This window comes from Muscardinus avellanarius (assembly GCF_963383645.1).
Source record: "Muscardinus avellanarius genome assembly, chromosome: 10".
Taxonomy (NCBI): domain Eukaryota; kingdom Metazoa; phylum Chordata; class Mammalia; order Rodentia; family Gliridae; genus Muscardinus; species Muscardinus avellanarius.
This window is the reverse complement of record NC_137796.1, coordinates 48,981,330-49,001,433: the sequence shown is the minus strand read 5'-3', so window position 1 is coordinate 49,001,433 and position 20,104 is coordinate 48,981,330.

The following is a 20,104-nucleotide window of genomic DNA, read 5'->3' as shown; positions in this document are numbered from 1 at the left end:
CATACTGTTTTCCAAAATGGTTGCACTAATTTGCAATCCCACCAAGAATGTCTTAGAGTTCCCATTTCTCCACATCCTCACCAGCATTTGTTGTTGTTTGTGTTTTGAATGATTGCCATTCTAGTTTGAGTAAGGTGAAATCTCAGGGGAGTTCTGATTTTCATCTCTCTGATTGCCAATGATGTTGAGCATTTCTTCATGCATTTATTGGCCATTTGAATTTCTTCTTTCATGAAGTGTCTATTTAGTTCACTTGCCCATTTTGTTATAGGATGATTTGTTTTTTAGTGTTGATTTTCTTGAGTTCTTTATATCTAGAGTATATTCTAGATATTAGTCCTCTATTGGAGGTGTAGGTGGCAATAATGTTGGACATTTTTTCATACATTTATTGGCCATTTGAATTTCTTCTTCTGTTAAGTGTCTAGTTCTTTGCTCATTTTTTTGATTGGGTTATTTGTTTTCTTCGTGGTAAGTTTCTTGAGTTCTTTGTATATTTTAGATATTAGTCCTCTTATCAGAGGAGTAGTTAGCAAAACATTTCTCCCATTCTGTCAGCTTTCTGTTGATATTCTTGATAGTTTCCTTTGTTGTACAGAAGTTCTTCAGTTTAATGCAATTCTATGTATTAATGTGTCATTTAATTTCTTGTGCCTTGGGGGTCTTGTTGAGACAGTTTTCACCTTTGCCTATGTGTTGTAGTGTTGGACCTACGCCCTCTTCACAGGCTGCAAGGTCCCTGGTCTGATTTCCAAGTCTTTGCTCCATCTTGAATTGAATCTTGTGCAGGGTGATGAAGTGGGGTTTATTTTCATTTTGTGTATATAGTTAACCAGTTTTGCCATCACCATGGGTAGGAGAGGCTGTTTTCCAGTCTATGTTTTTGGCTCCTTTGTCAAAAATCAGTTGGCTGCAAGTGTGCAGATTTGTTTCTGAGTCTTCTATTCTGCTCCATTGGTCTATGTGTCTGTTTTTGTTGCAGGGCCATGGTGTTTGTATTACTATGGCTTTGTAGAATAGTTTGAAGTCGGATATTGTGATTCCTCCTGCATGGTTTGTTGCTGAGAACTACTTTGGCTATTCTGGGTTTTTGTTGTTCCAAATGAATTTAATGACTGATTTTTCTATGTCTTTGAGGAGTGACCTTGGTAATTTAAAGGGTATTATGTTGAATCTGTTGATCACATTTGGAATAATGGCCATTTTTATATTTATTCTGCCTATCTAACAGCATGAAAGATCTTTCCACCTTCTGTGGTCGATTTTGTTTTTTTTTAATGTTTTATAACTGTTTATACAGGTCTTTACCTCCTTAGATAGATTTATTCCTAAGTATTTTATTTATTTATTTTATTATTTATTTATTTATTTATTTAGTGAAGTACTGGTGATGGAACCCAGGCTCATTCTGCCTCCGAGCAATACCCCAACTCTATTTATTTATTTATTTATTTATTTATTTATTTATTTACTTACTTATTTGTTTGTTTTGCAGTAATGGGGATGGAACCCAAGGGAATTCTACCTCTGAGCTACAATCCCAGCCCTACTTTTTGTTCTTTATTTTGAAACAGGGTCTCACGGAGTTGCAAAGGGCCTCACTAAGGAGTAACTAAAGTTGTCCTCAAACCTCGATCCTCCTGTTTCAGTCTTCCAAATACTGGGATTACAAAATCAGTCCTTAAATTTATCTGGAATAACAAAAAGCCCAGAATAGCCAAGGTAGTTCTCAGCAACAAAAACCATGCAGGAGGAATCACAACACCTGACTTTAAACTATACTACAAAGCCATTGTAATAAAAACAGCATGGTACTGGCAAAAAAACAAACAAACAAACAAAAAAAAGATACATAGACCAATGGAGCAGAATAGAAGACCCAGAAACAAGTCCACACAATTGATTTTCACAAAGGGGCCAAAAATATACACTGGAAAAAAGATAGCCTGTTCAACAAATGGTGTTGGCAAAACTGGCTAACCATATGCAGAAAACTGGAAATTAATCCCACTTTCTCACCCTGTACAAAAGTCTATTCAAGATGGATCAAAGACTTGGAAATCAAACCAGAGACCTTGAAGCTCCTTGAAGAGGGCATAGGTCCAACACTGCAACACAGAAGCACAAATAAACACTTTCTCAACAAGACCCCAAAGGCACGGCAAATTAAAAGGTAACTCAATACATGGGATTGCACGAAACTGAAGAGCTTCTGTTCAGCAAAGGAAACTGTCAAGAGCCTCAATCGAGAGCCAACAGAATGGGAGAAAATTTTTGCCACCTACTCCTCTGATAGAGAACTCATATCTAGAATGTACAGAGAACTGAAGAAACTCAACACTAAGAAAACAAGCATCCAATAACAAAATGGGCAAGTGAACCAAATAAATACTTCACAAAAGAGGAAATTCAAATGGCCAATAAATGCATGAAAAACTGCTCAACATCACTGACAATCAGAGAGATGCAAATCAAAACTCCCCTGAGATTTCACCTAACTCCACCTAGAATGGCAATCATTCAAAACACAAACAACAACAGATGCTGGTGAGGAAGAATGGGAGCAAATCTACCATTTGATCCAGCAGTTCCACTTCTGAGTATCTACTCAAAAGATAGGAAACCAAACTACCAAACTAATGCATGTGTATCTATGTTCATAGGTGCACAATTCACCATAGCCAAACTATGGAACCAGGCAAGATGTCCATCAACAGATGAATGGATTACAAAACTGTGGGATATGTACACAATGGAATTTTACTCAGCCATTTAAAAAAACTAAATGACATAATTTTCAGGGAAATGGATGGAACTGGAGGACATTATGCTAAGTGAGATTAGTCAGCCACAAAAAATAAGAAATGAGATGCTTTTCCTAATATGTGAGAGTTAGGGAGAAATGGGTCATAGGAGGAACTCTAGATGAAAAAGGAAATCCTATAGAGGAGCAAGCAAGACAACCTAAAGGAGGAGAAAGGAGGGGGGAAGAAGAAAATCTCTAAAACACACAAAGTACTTAAACATATCGAAGTCAACCACTAAGCCAAGCAAGAGAAGAAGGTACGGGGAAGGAATGGGGTGGGAATTGGGTAGGGGTTAAATCAGGGATATGTACATGTATGTACACACAAGTTCTTTACCCCAATATGATGTATGAATATAATGCACCAATAAAAAAATAAAAAAACAATAATAATATCCATGTTAAAAAAGTAAAAAAAATCCAAACAGAAAATATATGCTCACAAAATCAGTTGAATTTATAAAAATCTGTGAGCTCAAGAAGTGAAACTATATATAGTAAAAACTATATTCTGCTATAATTTTTTTTCTCTTACTGAAAGGGGTTAGAATATAAAGCTCTAGCTGGGTATGGTGGTACATCCTTGTAATCCCAGTACTTAGGAGGCTGAGACAAGAGGATCGTAGGTTAGCAGCCAGTCTCAACAACTTACTGAGGTCCTTTTTTCTCAATTTAGTGAGATCCTGTTTCACACTAAAAACATAAGGCTGGGAGTGTAGCTCGGAGATAGAATGCCTTTGATTTCAATCCACAGTACTACACGCACAAATGTAAGCATCTATCTACACAAGGTAAAAGTTTTCCAGTGTTACATCTCTCAGAGACAGCAAGTAGGTGGTCCCAGAGAGGTGGCTTTAAAGTAGACAACTACCTTCTAATGTTATTTAACTTGTGGTGGTGGAAAGGTTTTTTTTGTTCTCTTTCCCTCCACACAATGTAGAGGTTTTTTTTGTTCTCTTTCCCTCCACTCCATGGCCAGAAACTGACCCAAAGTAGCATCCCAAATTGTTAGAGAGCCCAGGTCAACCAAGTAGCTTTTTTTTTTTTTAACCCAGTTCTGATTAGCTTAGAAAACATGCTGCTGCAGCCATCCATTCTCATGCAAAGTTAGCTAAGTTAGAAATGGCTTTTTGACTGCAGCCTGAACCAGTCCTGGGGGCTCTACCCTGAGGTCACCACCCAGGGATTGATAGTGACCTGCATGTGATTTGACCCCTTCACATAGCTGCATCTGCATGCAGGCAACAGAGAAAACCCCTTGTTGTTTTCATGGGACTGTGGACCACCCGGTCAAATTCCGGTGTGCATGTGCTTGCCTCAGCTCTAAGCACCACACACAAGGAATAGGGTTAGTGGAGACCTGGTGTGCTGACTCCCCCCTTGCTGCTGTGGCTTCAATGCATCAGCTGGGGGGGCAGTGGTTTGATGCCCACAGTGCCGTGGAATCCTGTAAGCCCAGTGCCACCCATGTACTTTTAGCCAGACCAAATCTTAATGTCAGAGTTGAGGCAGCTGCTGCAATAGCAGCAGTCACGACAGAGACAGCAAGAAGCACCAATTTCTGTTTTGTTTTTTTTTTCCTGTTTAATTGCTCTGTTTCCCATCTTATGCACATGGGCACCCAGCTACTTTGCTTTGTTGGCTCTTATTTTTAAGAGGCGCAGTACAGACAAAGTCTAACTGTAAGCCACATGGGGTCAATCTGCTAGATCTGAACCTTTAAGAAACTGTGGCAGAAGCCCCAGAAGAAAAAGCTCACTTTTTTTTTTTTCACTTACCTTTCTATACATTCCCAGCCAATGTACCATGACCGAAACAGGGGTGTCTCCTCTTACAGGGTTATTGTCCATTGAGTTTTGTCAAATGACGTCCAAGGACTAGTGAAATATGGAAGTTTCTTGTAAGTCAGGGAGAGAGAGAAGACAAAGCAGCCCCCCCACCAAGGGGGTGTGCAGAAAGAGGGTGACCACCGGAGCTCTTGGGAAGAGGGCCTTTAAAGGTTATTGAGGTTTCCCATCTGCTCTCTTATGATTGGTCAGAATTGGATTGGGGGAACCAATAACTTTTGTACAGTCTTTATCCTTAATTTGAATTGTTCTCTGGTGGGCTGGTGGGCACTGGTTTCCTGGTGCCCACCCATCTGTCCTCTTCCTTTCACTTACCCCCCACCTCACAACAGGTGATGCAGGTGTCCTGCTGTATCCTTCCTCTTCGCAGGTCTTCTGCCCTGACTCACTTGGGAGGCTGAGACTGGAGGATCACAGGTTCAAAACCAGCCTCTGCAACCTTGCGAGGCCCTCCATAACTTAGTGAGAACTTGTTTCAAAATAAAAAATAAAATAGGGCTGAGGGTGAGCTCAGAAGTAGAGTGACTCTTAGTTCAATTATCATACCACAATAAAAAGAAAAAAAAGAAAAAGATTGCCCTGGAAAAAATACCAAAAAGTAATTTAATTTACAAGAACATCTAGTTTTTTCTGTGATGCTACTATTTTAAGTTTAATTTTACTTGCAACACTAAAAACAAAAACAAAAACTGGCATAGCCTGGTGTTAAGCCCAGTTCTTGGGAGATTGAGACAAGAGGAACACGGGTTGGAGGCCTGTGAGACCCTGCCTCAAAATGAAAAAAGGGCTAGTGTTGGGTTATATGGGGACAAAGAAAACACAGTGTGATGGCAAGGAACAGGGTTTGTTCAGAAATAAAACCTGGGAGGAGGCAAGTAACCAGGAGAAGAGTCCACGAGCGTCAGGGGCCCCCTCCTTACAGTCCTGGGCCTTTTGTAGGGTGTTAGGAGTCAGAGAGAGCAAAGCAGTCATGTATTTCTCCAATTGGTGGGCTTGATGCCGGCCAGAGGAGGTGAGTTGATGAGACTAGGGGCAGGCGATGGTCAAGGTGTTTATGTTTGTGCCTTTCCTGAGTCCATTTGTTCTCGGTCTTCTGTGGTCAGACCTCACACCTGAATCTTACCATCAAATCTCACAGTGCCCACAGCTAGGAGTAGCTACGAGTGTCTCGGTGGTCCATTCCACAGTACCACAAACAAACAGACATAATACAAATGATACATTTGGTCTTATTATACCTGAAACTTTTTTATCACTTATATATATGACTCTTAGGATCCAGATTCACCTCCCAGATCTGCCTTATCTAGGGCTTCCTCAACTTAGTGGGCTGAAGTGCACAGGGCAGTAGGGAATGCGCCCGGAGGGAGCAGCCCCTTTGCTCACTGAGTCACTCTTCACAGAGCTCTAAGAGGCAGGCAGCACGGAAGCTGGACCGCATCTCTCACCATATGGCAGAGCAGGAGATGGACTTTGCCGACCAGAAAGCCCAGTACCAGCTCGAGATAAGACACCTCAGGCGGATACTACAGGAGAAGCAGGAGGTCTTGGATAAGGTGCAGCGACAGAAACGGTATGGTCACCCAATCACAGCCACCAAACAGGAGGCCCTTTGTGTCAGTGCTTCATAGAATTTTCTGGTAAAAACCCTCTGGGCCTGTCTCATTTGCTTGATTCATTTTGTTTTTACATATTATCTGAATTTAACATTGGCCTTGATGTTTATTTGCCCCTCCTTTGCTTTATTCTCCTTTTTAAAGGTTTGTTATTTGAGTTGGATTTCTGAAAATAATGCAGTCCTCTAACTGCCTCTCCTATTTATTTCTTTGTTTATTTTTATTTCTATTTTTAGTTTTTGTGGGTCTGGGGATGGAACGCAGAAGCATTCGACCTCCGAGGTACACTCTTTGTCCTATTTTTTATTCTTCATTTTTAAACAGGGTCTCACTGAGTTGCGGAGGGCCTCACTAAGTAGCTGAGGCTGTCCGCGAACTGCGATGTTATGGTCTCATCCTCCTGAATGCTGGAATTACAAGCGTGCGTCAGCACACCTGGCTATAAATTGTGTGTGTGTTTGTGTGTGTGTGTGTGTGTGTGTGTGTGTGTGTGTGTGTGTGTATGGTACTTTGGAAGGGACCCAGGGGCCTTCTATTTCTGGGCTACACTCCCAGACCAATTTTATAATTTTATTCAAAAACAGGGTCTCACTAAAGTTGCTTAGAGCCTCACTCAGTAGCTTAGGCTGGCTTAGAATCTGTGTGACCCTCCTGTCTCAGCCTCCCAAGTACTGGGCTTACAAGCGTGTGCCACCACGACCAGCTTAGTAACCATTAATTCTACTCTCTACTCTGAGATCAACTTTCTTCAACTTCTTATGTGAGTGAGATCATGTGGTATTTATCTTTCTGTGCCTGGTTTATTTCACTTAACAATGTTCTCCTGTCTCAAATGACACAATTTCATCTTTATAGCTGAATAATATTCCATTGTATATATGTACATTGTGCATATTCCATTGTGCCGCGTGTGTGTGTGTGTGTGTGTGTGTGTGTGTGTGTGTGTGTATGATACTGAAGGCTGAACCAAGGAGCATTCTACTTCTGAGCTATACCCCCAGCCCTATTTAATTTTATTCTTTTTTATTTGGAAGCAAGGTCTCACTAGGTTGATTTGGTCTTAAACTGGGATCCTCCTGTCTCAGCCTCCCAAGTCCTGGGAGTACAGGTGTACGCCACCATGCCTGGTTTGGGGGTGTTTTTCATCAAGCTGTGCCTGGTGCTTGGCCAGTAGCATGGACTTCGAGGAAGCAATGGCTCACGGGAAAAGCGACTCTGGACAAGTTGGCACGTCACCACCTCCCTCAGCCTCCTGCCTTGCTGTGAAAACAATAGTGCTATGTCCCACACTTGCTAATCCAGTTTCTAGCATTTTCCACAACCATCTGGTAGTGTCTGAGAAGAGGTGGCCTCTCAAGCCCTGTGCTGCTGGGCAAGGCTTTTCCTGCTCCCAGGCAGAGGCCAGCTGTTTCCTTCCCATGCGCTGCCTGGAGCCCCTGCCCTGTGAGGTGGTGGCTGGTTTGTTCCCCAAGGGCGCAGGCTGGTGAGGGCATGAATGCCCTTGTCTGCCCTGTTATCCATAGCAGACATGGTCACTCACCCAGAGCCCCTGTCTTGCCACATTTCTGTATCTTGTAAGCCTCGGCTCCCTCTGGCCACTGTCCCTCCTGCACAGGGTCCAGGCCAGCATCTGTGTCCTCAGGTAAGTGCCCCACTCCTCTGGCTCCTCCCTTCACCCCCTGACTCCTCGTCATGTCTGAGCCCATCGGGGCTTCTCTAGGTGGATGCCTGTGAAAGGCCCCCAGGCTGCAATGGGATAGCAGAGGGAAGACACTGGAGAGCCTGAAGACTCACGCTGTGGTGCCATGGCGAGGCATAGCTCTGTGGCCTTTACTGGCTCAGGCCGGCCACCACTGCCACATGTTATCACTGCATGTGTTAATTCTTTAGGAAACAGGGCATGCGTGTGTGTGTGTGTGTGTGTGTGTGTGTGTGTGTGTGTGTGTGGTGTTGATGCCCAAGTCAAAGAAAAGTCCACATGTAGAGGGCAAGGTAAGGAGTCTTTGCAGCCAGGGTCTGTGTCGTTTTCTATTGCCAATGGACCTGGTGCTCCAGAGCTGAAGCAGTGGCTCTGTCCTCTGGTGCTATGCAGTCTCACATTTCAGTCCTGACTATTTTAGATTCATAAAGGCTCTATAAATGTTTTTAAGTTGTGTGTGTGTGTGTGTGTATTGTATGTGGTGATGGGAGTTGGATCCAGGGGCATTCTACCTCTGTGATACTTCTCCAGCTCCATTTTATTTTTTATTTTGAAAAAGGGTCTTGCTCAGTTTCTGAGGCTGGCTTCGAACCTGTGATACATCTGATTCAGCCTCCCAAGAACTGGGACTACAGGCATGTGCTAATTTTCACCCTCCCTAATTTTTGCTATTTTGAATGTTTATTTTATTTTGTTTATTTCTCTCAGAATAATGGAGAATCAGCTTGGAGTTTTTTGCAACTCTATGTCTAAGGACAACCAAAGAATGCTAGAACCTGAGAAGAAGCTTGAAGTTGTTTGCACGTCTACCTCCAGAACTTGTCAAGGAAACTCCAGAGAAGACAAGCATATGGGATGCCTCGAGAGCTTTCCAGGACCCCTGCCCTAACACCAGCTCCCAGAGGAACCTTTTTTCATGGACTTCCTCATATGCACATAATAATTAAATGCTGAAATGTATGAAATACTTTTTATAAATGTAAATACTATTTAAATATTGTTTAATGTTATTAATCTAAAGGGTAATGTAAATAAAATCATTCATGTTAAAATTGAAAAAAATAGTTAGCTTTACATGTTTGTTGATACAGATGCAACTTTTCTTTTGATCAATGGAGATGTTGAGTCTTTTGACTTTATTAAAGTTGCTGAATAGCTTTAAATTCATTATTGTCCTTTTCTGTTTTACTTGTGAAAATATAATGCACTAAGGGGGAATGGAACAACTGTTTGTATTCACCAGTTATAATGAGCAGAAGGTTTTTGTGTAAGTATGTGTTATGGTTTGAATGGTGGGGGTTCATTTTCTTATTCAACTAAAATTTGTAGAATAGAAAAATTAATACTAATAGGCATCTCAATGCAGCTTTAACAAATCTTTATTATGAAATCCGTAGGAGATAGAGCAGTAAGAAATGGAGAAGGAAAAAGCAACATGCTGACCCACATGCTGGAGAGCCGGAAAATGGAACTCTGGCCCATTTGGGGACGCCCAACCTTTAAATAGATCTTGTATTGGTAGCTTTCTCATCAGCGTCACCAAGGCAATGCGCTAGTTACTTATTCCTTAGCCAGGTGGTGCCTCCTTTTCTCTGGACAGTGCACTTACTAAGTGCAAGGATCAAGAATCTACCTGGCCCTTGTCTCTATTGTATTGGGCAGTATCAGTTGCTCATCAACTAGGGTGCTTTGAAGCCACACACAAAGTTTACCTTTCCTTTTCCCAGGCCAGATCACAGAGGAGAGGAGGTAAACAGAGGCACCAGTTACCTCTATAGCTTAATCATTAGATTGAAGGGCAAAGACAGAGAGGAACTCTGCATTGTGATAGCTGCAGCCCCCTCCCTGCCTGAGTGCCTGCACAGCACTCAGGCCCTGACTATATTTTACATTTTGGATTATCAAAGCAATTTTCCAATACCAGCACATTAATTAATACATTTTGACACCTCTTCCCAATACTGGTATAGTATGTATTGTATAATTGATGCATGTTTATTTTTAGCATTATTGGTGTTAATAAATGAACAAATGCCTATCTGAAGGAAGAGCTAAGAAAAAAAGAAGGCTAATCAGTTCTTCAGTTTTTCATATTAGGCAGGAGCCTGGCTATTTGCTTGATAATGCCTCTGGGCTAGAATCTAGAAGAGTACATTAGTCTTTTCCACAGGCTCCCTCTGAAGTGAACACAGTAGGTCCTGCAAGAAAAAGCATATAACTCTGGAGAAAAGAGAAACAATGCACATGACTGCCATTGTGCTTCTGCCTCCTGTTTACACTAGGCAAAACAAATCTCACAATCACGCCACCCTTCTGAAGTGTAAGAAAGTACATAAAAGAACTTGCATATTCTGAACTCAGGGCTTCGACCTGGAGCGTTGCTACTGAGCCTCACCAGTGAATAAAGAGACCTGCTATCCTAGTGGTGAGATAGAATAGAAGAAATAACATTTTAGGTAGAAAGGAGGCATATTGGGAAGGAAAGAAAAATACTGTTTTAAAATCTGAAATCTTCAGATTCACAGTGATAACAGAGCTTGGTTATGCTTAAAAAAGCCAGGCCCACACTTTCATATCATAATGGGCTGGCTCAGGAAGTTCCTGAGGCAGTTAAACCTGAGAGAGCTTCACCTTTTGTCAGAGTTCTAGAAGATCCCCAGCAAAGTCATGAACCTTTTGTTAAAGAGCCCTGCACCTCAGCAGCCCCACCTTCCTGCCTCCTCCACTCTTGAGGAGTCCTGTCCCAAAAAAGAATTCCTACCTTTTGTGAACCAGAAAGCTTCAAAACGAAGAGGCAGCCTTCTAAAAAATAGGACCGGGGGTGTAGCTCCTAGGTAGAATGCCCCTGGGTTCCATTCCCTGTACTGAAAAAGAAAAAAAATGAAGGTTAGTTCTCTTGCCTTCTTGCTGGTGAAGTCAGCATGCCTGAACTCTTTTGAAGTTCATACACGAAGGTCATGTATGTGTTTCCATACATCAGACAAGCATCTGGAGGGTACGGTATTTGCTCACACCTACGGCCCTTCCAGGGGAGGTCAGAGAAGGCCTTGTGATGGCTGGCTGGCACCCTAAGTGAAGTCGTAATGACCCAGGGAAGAATCCAGAGGAGGAATTAACTTACAACATCATGGAAAAGAGGAATAACAATGGAGCAGAGAATGCCCACAACCCCACAACATCATAACCTGATAACACAGAAATTCAGAGATCTCTAGAAGATCAAATTGGGAAGATAACTTTAGAAATAATAGAGGACTTTCGAAAAGAATTCAGAGAGAGTCAAAAAGAGATAAAAGATACAATTAGAGAAGTAAAAGCCTCAATTCAAAGTATAAGCAACAGATTATACCACATGGAAAATAGAATCTCACTCCTAGAAGATGATCACTCCAAAAATGAACACATATATTTTTTGGGGGGTCTGGGGATGGAACCCAGGGGCATTTGACCTCCAAGCTACACCCCCTGCCCTATTTTTTATTCTTTACTTTGAAACAGGGTCTCACTGAGTTGCAGAGGGCCTCACTAAGTAGCTGAGGCTGTCTGCGAACCGCGATCCTCCGGTCTCAGCCTCCCGAATGCTGGGATTACATGTGTGCGCCACCACGCCCGGCTTCATATTTTCTAATTTAGAAAAAATAATCCGACAGCAGGAATCTGACACTGAAGAAATATGGGCCCATTTTAAGAGAGCTAACCTAAGAATAATTGGAATAGAGGAGGGAAAAGAAGGTTAAACCAAAGGGATCAATAATCTCTTAAAGGAAGTAATAGCAGAAAATTTTCCAAACATAGAGCAAGAGGTTGATACACAGGTCCAGGAAACTTATAGAACTCCCTTTAGACAGGATTGGAGAAGAGGATCCCCACGCCACATAATTGTTAAAATGACTAATGTGGAAGCCAAGGAGAGAATCTTAAAGGCAACAAAAACAAAGGGTCAAGTGACATTCAGAGGCAAACCAATTAGAATCACTCCAGACTTCCCAAACCAAGTCATGAGAGCCAGAAGGGCTTGGAGTAACATATTCAAAACTCTGAAAGAAAACAACTTCCAGCCAAAAATTTCCTACCCAGCAAAACTATCAGATTAGATGGGGAAATAAGCTTCCATGATAAACAGAAACTGATGTAATTTATGTCTTCAAAACCAGCGCTAGAGAAAATACTCAAGGAGATTAACTGCAAAGATAATAGGTAATAAATGCCAGAACCAAAGAAACAAGATTGCCCAAACAGCAGACAACTAAGAAGAATAAACAGTATCTCAAATAGAAATAAAATGTTCTATAAGTTTCCTGGATCTGTGTATCAACCTCTTGCTCTATATTTGGAAAATTTTCTGCTATTACTTCCTTGAAGAGATTGTTGATCCCTTTGGTATCACTTTCTTTTCCCTCCTCTATTCCAATTATTCTTAGGTTAGCTCTCTTAAGATGGGCCCATATTTCTTCAATGTCAGATTCCTGCTGTTGGATATCTTTTTCTAGATTAGAAACTATGCATTCATTTTTGGATTGCTCATCTTCTAAGAGCGAGATTCTGTTCTCCATGTGGTCTAATCGGTTGTTTGTGCTTTGAATTGAGGCCTTTACTTCATTAATTGCATCCTTTATCTCTTTTTGGCTCTCTCTGAGTTCTTTTCGAAGCACCTCTATTATTTCTACAGTTATTTTCCTGATTTGATCTTCTAGAAATCTCTGATTTTCTGTTTTATCAGGTTCTGATGTTGTGGGGTTGTGCACATTCATTACTTCAGTGTTATTCCTCTTTCCCATGATTTCGGAGGTTTGTGCCTTCTCTGGGTTCTTCCCTTGGGTCACTATGGCTTCACTTAAGGTGCTCTGGATCTCGAGTCTGTATTATCTCAGACCCTACTACTCCTTTACTGGGTTGTATCACAGAGTCTCCGACCCAGGGAGTCGATAGAGGCTGCTTTAAACTATGGGGGGTGCCAGGTTGCACGCTCTCCTATGGTGTGATATCTCTGCCACCACCACTCCCTCACTGGTTCAAGTCCCAGAGGCACAATACTGGGATTTCTCCTCTGTGGCCCGCAATTTGACTCACTGTTCTTGAGTACGTAGATGTAGCTGTACTGGACTCGGTGAATTCACTGCTGCTGCCGCCGCCGGTGGCAATATGGCGCCTCTGCCACACCCTCGGCCATGAGGCTGGCGTATTTTTTCTTCTCTGCTTTTGATTTCCACTCTGAATCCCTGCAGCGTGTGCTGAGCTCAGCCACTGGGAGCTTTAAATGCTGTCTGCGCCGAAAGATCCCGCCTGGCTGTTCCGCAGCGGTCCGAGAAGAGGATCCCCACGCCATATAATTGTCAAAATGACCAATGTGGAAGCCAAGCAGAGAATCTTAAAGGCAACAAAAACAAAGGGCCAAGTGACATTCAGAGGCAAACCAATTAGAATCACTCCAGACTTCCCAAACCAAGTCATGAGAGCCAGAAGGGCTTGGAGTAACATATTCCAAACTCTGAAAGAAAACAACTTCCAGCCAAAAATTTCCTATCCAGCAAAACTTTCTATCAAATTAGATGGAGAAATAAGAAGCTTCCATGACAAACAGAAACTGAAGGAATTTATGTCTTCAAAACCAGCGCTAGAGAAAATACTCAAAGAAATTAACTACAAAGAAGAAATAGGTAACACTCACCAGAACCAGAGAAACAAGAGTTTCCATCCAACAGACAACTAAGATTGGTTATCTGTGGAGATTCATTATTTATGTTAGTCTTTTACCTATCTCTAAATTGTATTGTTTGCCTTTATTGTTGTTAATTTTTAGGATTTCTAGTTGGAATATTAATATACCTTCAGATATAGCATTTGGAAATATTTTATCCAATTCTATTAGTAACTTTTAACTCTGTTTACATTGTCTTTGGATATACAATATTTTCTTTTATTTTTTAGGGAGTTTGTATATTCTTCTGTTGCCTGTGCCATTGAAATCATATCCAAGAAATCACTGCCAATTTCAATGTTGTGAGGTTTTATGACCCAGATTTTCTCCTAAAAGTTTATAGTCTTAAGATTTATATTTAGGTCTTTTATCTAGTTTGAGTTAATACTTGTATGTGGGATTAGGTAAGAGTCCAATTTTTATTCTTTTCCATGTAATTATTATTTTTCAACAATATTTAGTTAAAAGATTATTATTTCCACCACCAAATCTTCGTGGAAACCTTGTCAAAAATAACTTGACAATATAGGGAAGAAGTTAGCTCTAGGCTTGTATTTAACTCCAATGGTCTATATATCTGCCTTTAGAACAGTACTACACTGTTTCAATTATTGTAGCTTTATATGGTTTGAAATCAGAAAATATACATCTTCTAGCTTTGTTTTTGCTTCGAGATTGTTTTGGGTATCTAGAGTCCATATTCCATATCAGGATAGATTTTTTCTGAAAAATAAATATATGATAGTTTCACCTAAAAAAAAGAAAAAAATATTCTCTGGTAAGAAAGAAAGCAAAAAGAAATATTGAAATGTTATCTTTATGTCATCAAAAGCTTGGTATCAGACAAATGAAACTGTTATGTGAGATTATCATTTTTAATTTTGGATAAATTGCTATAATACTAGATGTCAACCACTAAGCCAAGCATGGGAGGGAGGGATGGGGAGAGAATGGGGTGGGGATCGGGTGGGGGCTGACTGGGCGATGTGTGCATGTATGTCTACAAAAGTTTGTATCCCACTATGATGTATGAATACAGTGCACCAATAAAATAAAATTTAAAAAAAAAAAAAAAAAAAAAAAAGAAATAAAATGTTAACATGTTAGGAATTAAAAATTATCTCTCTATAATCACACTGAAAGTAAACGGCCTCAACTCTCCAAGAAAAAGACATAAAGTGGCAAAAAGGATTAAAAACCAGAATCCACCCATCTTCTGCTTACAAGAAACACACCTGACAAGTATAGATAGGAACAACCTCAAGGTAAAGGGCTGGAGCAAGGTAATCCATGCTAATGGTACTCGAAGATAAGCAGGAGTAGCAACTATGATATCAGACAAGTTAGACTTCAAACCCAAACTTGTTATAAGAGACAAAGAAAGTCATATTTTACTGGTAAAAGGAATAATCCAGCAAGAGGAAATAACAATTATCAACATCTATGCCCCAAACATAGGTGCAGCTACTTTCAAAATCAAACACTTTGTGACATGAAGTCACACATAAATCCCAACACAATAATACTGGGAGACTTCAACACACCTCTCACAACACTAGACCAATCTTCCAGATAAAGGGTCAGTAAAGATGCCTCAGAACTAAAGAACACCATTAAACAAATGGACCTGTTGGACACATGTAGAATATTGCACCCAACTACAGCAGAGTTTACATTTTTCTCAGCTGCTCATGGAACCTTCTCCAAAATAGATCACATCCTGGGACACAAAATGAGCACTAGCAAATTAAAAAAAAATGTTGCATACTTCCCTGTGTCATTTCAGACCATAATGGAATGAAACTAGAAATCAACTATAAGAAGACCCAGAGAAACAACATAAACATGTGGAGACTGAACACCACACTTCTGAATGAAGAATGGGTCATAGAAGATGTAAGAGGTGAAATAAAGACATTTCAAGAAACAAATGAAAATAAAGATACAACATATCAAAACCTCTGGGACACTTTGAAGGTAGTATTAAGAAGAAAATTAATAGCACTGAGTGCTCACATAAGAAAAACAGAAAATCTTCAAATAAATAACCTAATGACACACATCAAAGCCCTTGAAAAGCAGGAACAATTGAATCCCAAAGCTAGCAGAAGACAGGAAATTATTAAAATTAGAGCAGAAATTAACATAATAGAGAATAAAAACAATACAGAAAACCAACAAAACCAAAAGCTGGTTCCATGAAAAAATTAACAAGATAGATAAACCACTAACAACCTAACTAAAAAAAGAGAATCAACCCAAATTATGAAGATAAGGGATAAAAAAGGAGAAATTACTACTGACAGTGTAGAAATCCAGATGATTATCAGAAACTACTTTGAAAAACTATACTCCAACAAAATGAAAAATCTGGAGGAAATCGACAACTTCCTAGATAAATACGACCTTCCTAAACTGAGTCAAGAAGATATAGAGCACTTAAACCAACCAATAACAATCAAAGAGATTGAAACAGCAATAAAGAGCTTACCATCAAAGAAAAGCCCAGGACCAAATGGTTTCCCAAGTGAATTCTATGAAATCTTTATAGAAGAGCTAACCCCAATACTCCTCAAACTATTTTGCAAAATAGAAAAAACAGGAACTCTCCCAAATACATTCTATGAAGCCAACATCACACTAATAACCAAACCAAATAAAGACAGTTCAAGGAAGAAAAACTACAGGCCTATATCTCTGATGAACATGGATGCAAAACTATTAAACAATATACTAACAACACGCATTCAAAACCATATCAAGAAAATCATACACCATGTCCAGGTAGGGTTCATCCCAGAGATGCGAGGCTGGTTCAATATATGAAAATCAATCCATGTAATTCATCATATAAACAGAATCAAAGACAAAAATCACATGATCATTTCAATAGACACTAAAAAAGCATTTGATAAAATTCGACATCCATTTAAGATAAAAAAAAAAACTGCAGAGAATTGGAATAGAAGGGACATATCTCAACATTATTAAGGCAATCTACAATAGGCCCACCACCAACATCATAATAAATGGGGAAAAACTTCAAGAATTCCCCCTAAAAACCGGAACGAGACAAGAATGTCCATTATCACCACTTCTCTTCAATATAGTACTAGAGACTCTAGCCAGAGCAATAAGGCAAGAAAAGGAAATCAAAGGAGTACAAATAGGGAAAGAAGAACTCAAACTTTCACTATTTACAGATGACATGATACTATATTTAGAAAACCCAACAAACTCAACCAAAAGGCTTACAGAACTGATCAACAAATTCAGCAAAGTATTTGAATACAAAATCAATCTTAAAAAATCAGAAGCTTTCCTGTACACCAACCATAAATCCACTGAAAAATAAATTCAGAAGACACTTCCACTCAGGATCTCCCCCCCAAAATTAAAATATTTAGAAATAAACTTGATCAAGGAGATAAAATATCTCTACAAAGAAAATTATATAAGACTGAAAAAAGAAATTGAAGAAGATCTTAGAAGATGGAAGGATCTTCCATGTTCATGGATTGGCAGAATAAATATCATTAAAATGGTCATCCTTCCAAAAGTGATCTACAGATTTAACACAATGCCCATTAAACTACCAAAATCATTCCTCACAGACATAGAAAAATCAGTCCTTAAATTTATCTGGAGTAACAAAAAGCCCAGAATAGCCAAAGTAGTTCTTAGCAACAAAAACCATACAGGAGGAATCACAATACCTGACTTTATATTACAATGCCATTGTAATAAAAAACAACATGGTACTGGAAAAAAAAACAAACAGATACATAGACAAATGGAGCAGAATAGAAGACCCAGAAACAAGTCCACACACTTTTTGACAAAGCGGCCAAAAACACATACTGGAATAAAGATAGCCTGTTCAACAAATGGTGTTTGCAAAACTGGTTAACCATATGCAGAAAATTGGATATTAATCCCACTTTCTCACCCTGTACAAAAGTCAACTCAAGATGGACCAAAGACTTGGAAATCAAACCAGAGACCTTGAAGCTCCTTGAAGAGGGCATAGGTCCAACACTACAACACATAGGCACAGACAAACATTTCCTCAACAAGACCCCAAAGGCACAACAAATTAAAAGGAGATCTTCGCCTCAGAGGCCCCAGCACTGGCCTTGGTTCACGACAGGTTCCAATCCCGGCCTTGCTGACCCTGACACTGGCCTAGCCCCTCAGCAGGCTCCAATCCCTGGCTTGGAGGCCTTAGGCCTTGCCTTGCTTCACAGCAGGCTGCGATCCCAGCCTCACTGGCCATGGCACCAGACTAACCCCTTGGCAGGCTCCGATCCCGACCGGCCTCGGAGGCCCCAGCACCAGCCTTTCCCCTCGGCAGGCTCCGATCCAGGCCTTGGAGGCCCTAGCACTGGCCTTGCCTCATAGCAGTTTCTGATCCTGGCCTCTCTGGGCCCAGCACTGGCCTAATCCCTCAGCAGGCTCTGATTCAGGCCTTGGAGGCCTCAGTAGGGGCTTTGTCTCACATCAGGCTCCGATCCCAGCCACACTGGCCCCGAAAACGGTCTAAACCCTTGGCAGGCTCTGATCCAGGCCTCGGAGGCCTCAGTAGTAGCCTTGTCTCATGGCAGGCTCCAATCATGGCCTCGGAGGCCCCAGCACCGGGCTTGCCTCATGGGAGGCTCCGATCCCAGCCTTGCTGGTCCCAGCACAAGCCTAACTCCTTGGCAGGGTCCGATTCCAGCCTTGAAGGCCCCACCACTGGTCTTGCCTCATGGTAGGCTCCGACCCTGGCCTTGCTGATCCCGGCACCGGCCTAACCCCTCGGCAGGTTCCGATCCCAGGCTCGGAGACCCCAGGCCTGGCCTTGCTTCACAGCAGGCTCTGATCCCAGACTCGCTGGCCCTGGCACCAGCCTAACCCCTTGGCAGGGTCTAATCCCGCCTGGCCTCGGAGGCCCCAGCACCTGCTTTACCTCAAGGCAGGCTCCAACACCAACCTCGCTGGCCCTGGCAGTGGCCAAAACCCTTGGCAGGCTCCGATCCAGGCCTCAGAGGCTTCAGTAGGGTATTTGTCTCATGCCAGGCTCTGATCCTGGCCACACTGGCCCCGAAACCAGCCAAATCCCTTGGCAGACTCCAATCGTGGCCTTGGAGGCTCCAGCACTGGCCTTGCCTCATGGCAGGCTCCTATCCCAGCCTCGCTGGCCCCAGCACTGGCCTTGCCTCACAGCAGGCTCCAATCCCAGCCTCGCTGGTCCCGGTACCAGCCTAATCCCTCGGCTGGCTCCAATCCCAGCCTTGAAGGCCCCAGGACCGGAATTGCCTCACTGAAGGCACTGATTCCGGCCTAGCTGGCCCTGGCACCAGCCTAACCCCTCGGCAGGCTCCCATCCCAGCCTCGGAGGCCCCGTCACCAACCTTTCTCTTCGGCAGGCTTCGATACCAGACTTGCTGGCCCTGTCACTGGCCTAACCCCTCGGCAGGCTCCTATCTTGGCCTCAGAGGCCCCATCACTGGACTTGCCTCACGGCAGCCTCCAATCCCACCTTCACTGGCCCCAGCACCGACCTTTCCCCTCGGCAGGCTCTGATCCAGGCCTCAGAGGCCCCAGCACTGGCCTTGCCTCATGGCAGGCACCTATCCTGGCCTCTCTGGCCCCGGCACCAGCCTATGCCCTCGGCAGGCTCCGATCCAGGCCTTGGAGGCCTCAGTAAGGGCTTTGTCTCATGGCAAACTCCAATTCTGGCCTCACTGGCCCCGGCACCAGCCTAACCCCTTGGCAGGCTCCGATCCAGACCTCGCAGGCCTCAGTAGCGGTCTTGTGTCATGGCAGGCTCCAATCCCGGCCTCGCTGGCCCTGGTACCGGCCTAAACCCTCAGCAGGCTCTGATCGCAGTCTCAGAGGCCCCACGACTGGTCTTGCCTCACGGCAAGCTCCAGTCCCGGCCTCGCTGGTACCGGCACCGGCCTAACCACTCAGCAGGCTCCGATCCCGGCCTTGAAGGCTCCAGCACTGGACTTGCCTCACTGCAGGCTCTGATTCTGACCTAGCTGGCCCCAGCACTGGCCTAACTCCTCGGCAGGCTCTGATTCTGGCCTCAGAGGCCTCAATAGCAACCTTGCCTGACAGCAGGCTGAAGTACCAGCCTTGCTAGCCCCGGCACCAATCTAACCCCTTGGCAGGCCCAATCCCAACCTCAAAGACCTCAGCTCCAGTCTTGCCTCATGGCAGGCTCCAATCCCGGCCTCGCTGGCCTTGCACTGGCCTTTCCCCTTTGCAGGCTCTGATCCTGGCCTCGGGCACGGCCTCCTGCCATGCACCATGTCTTCCTGGGGGTAGGCCAAGACACCTTCCCCCCGCCCGAGGCATTGGTCTTCCAGCCAGGGCCTCTGGACCTTTTGAGGGGCCACTGGGCCCCGCGCGCCCCCTGCCCGGGGAACAAGGGCTTTGTGGCCAAGGCCC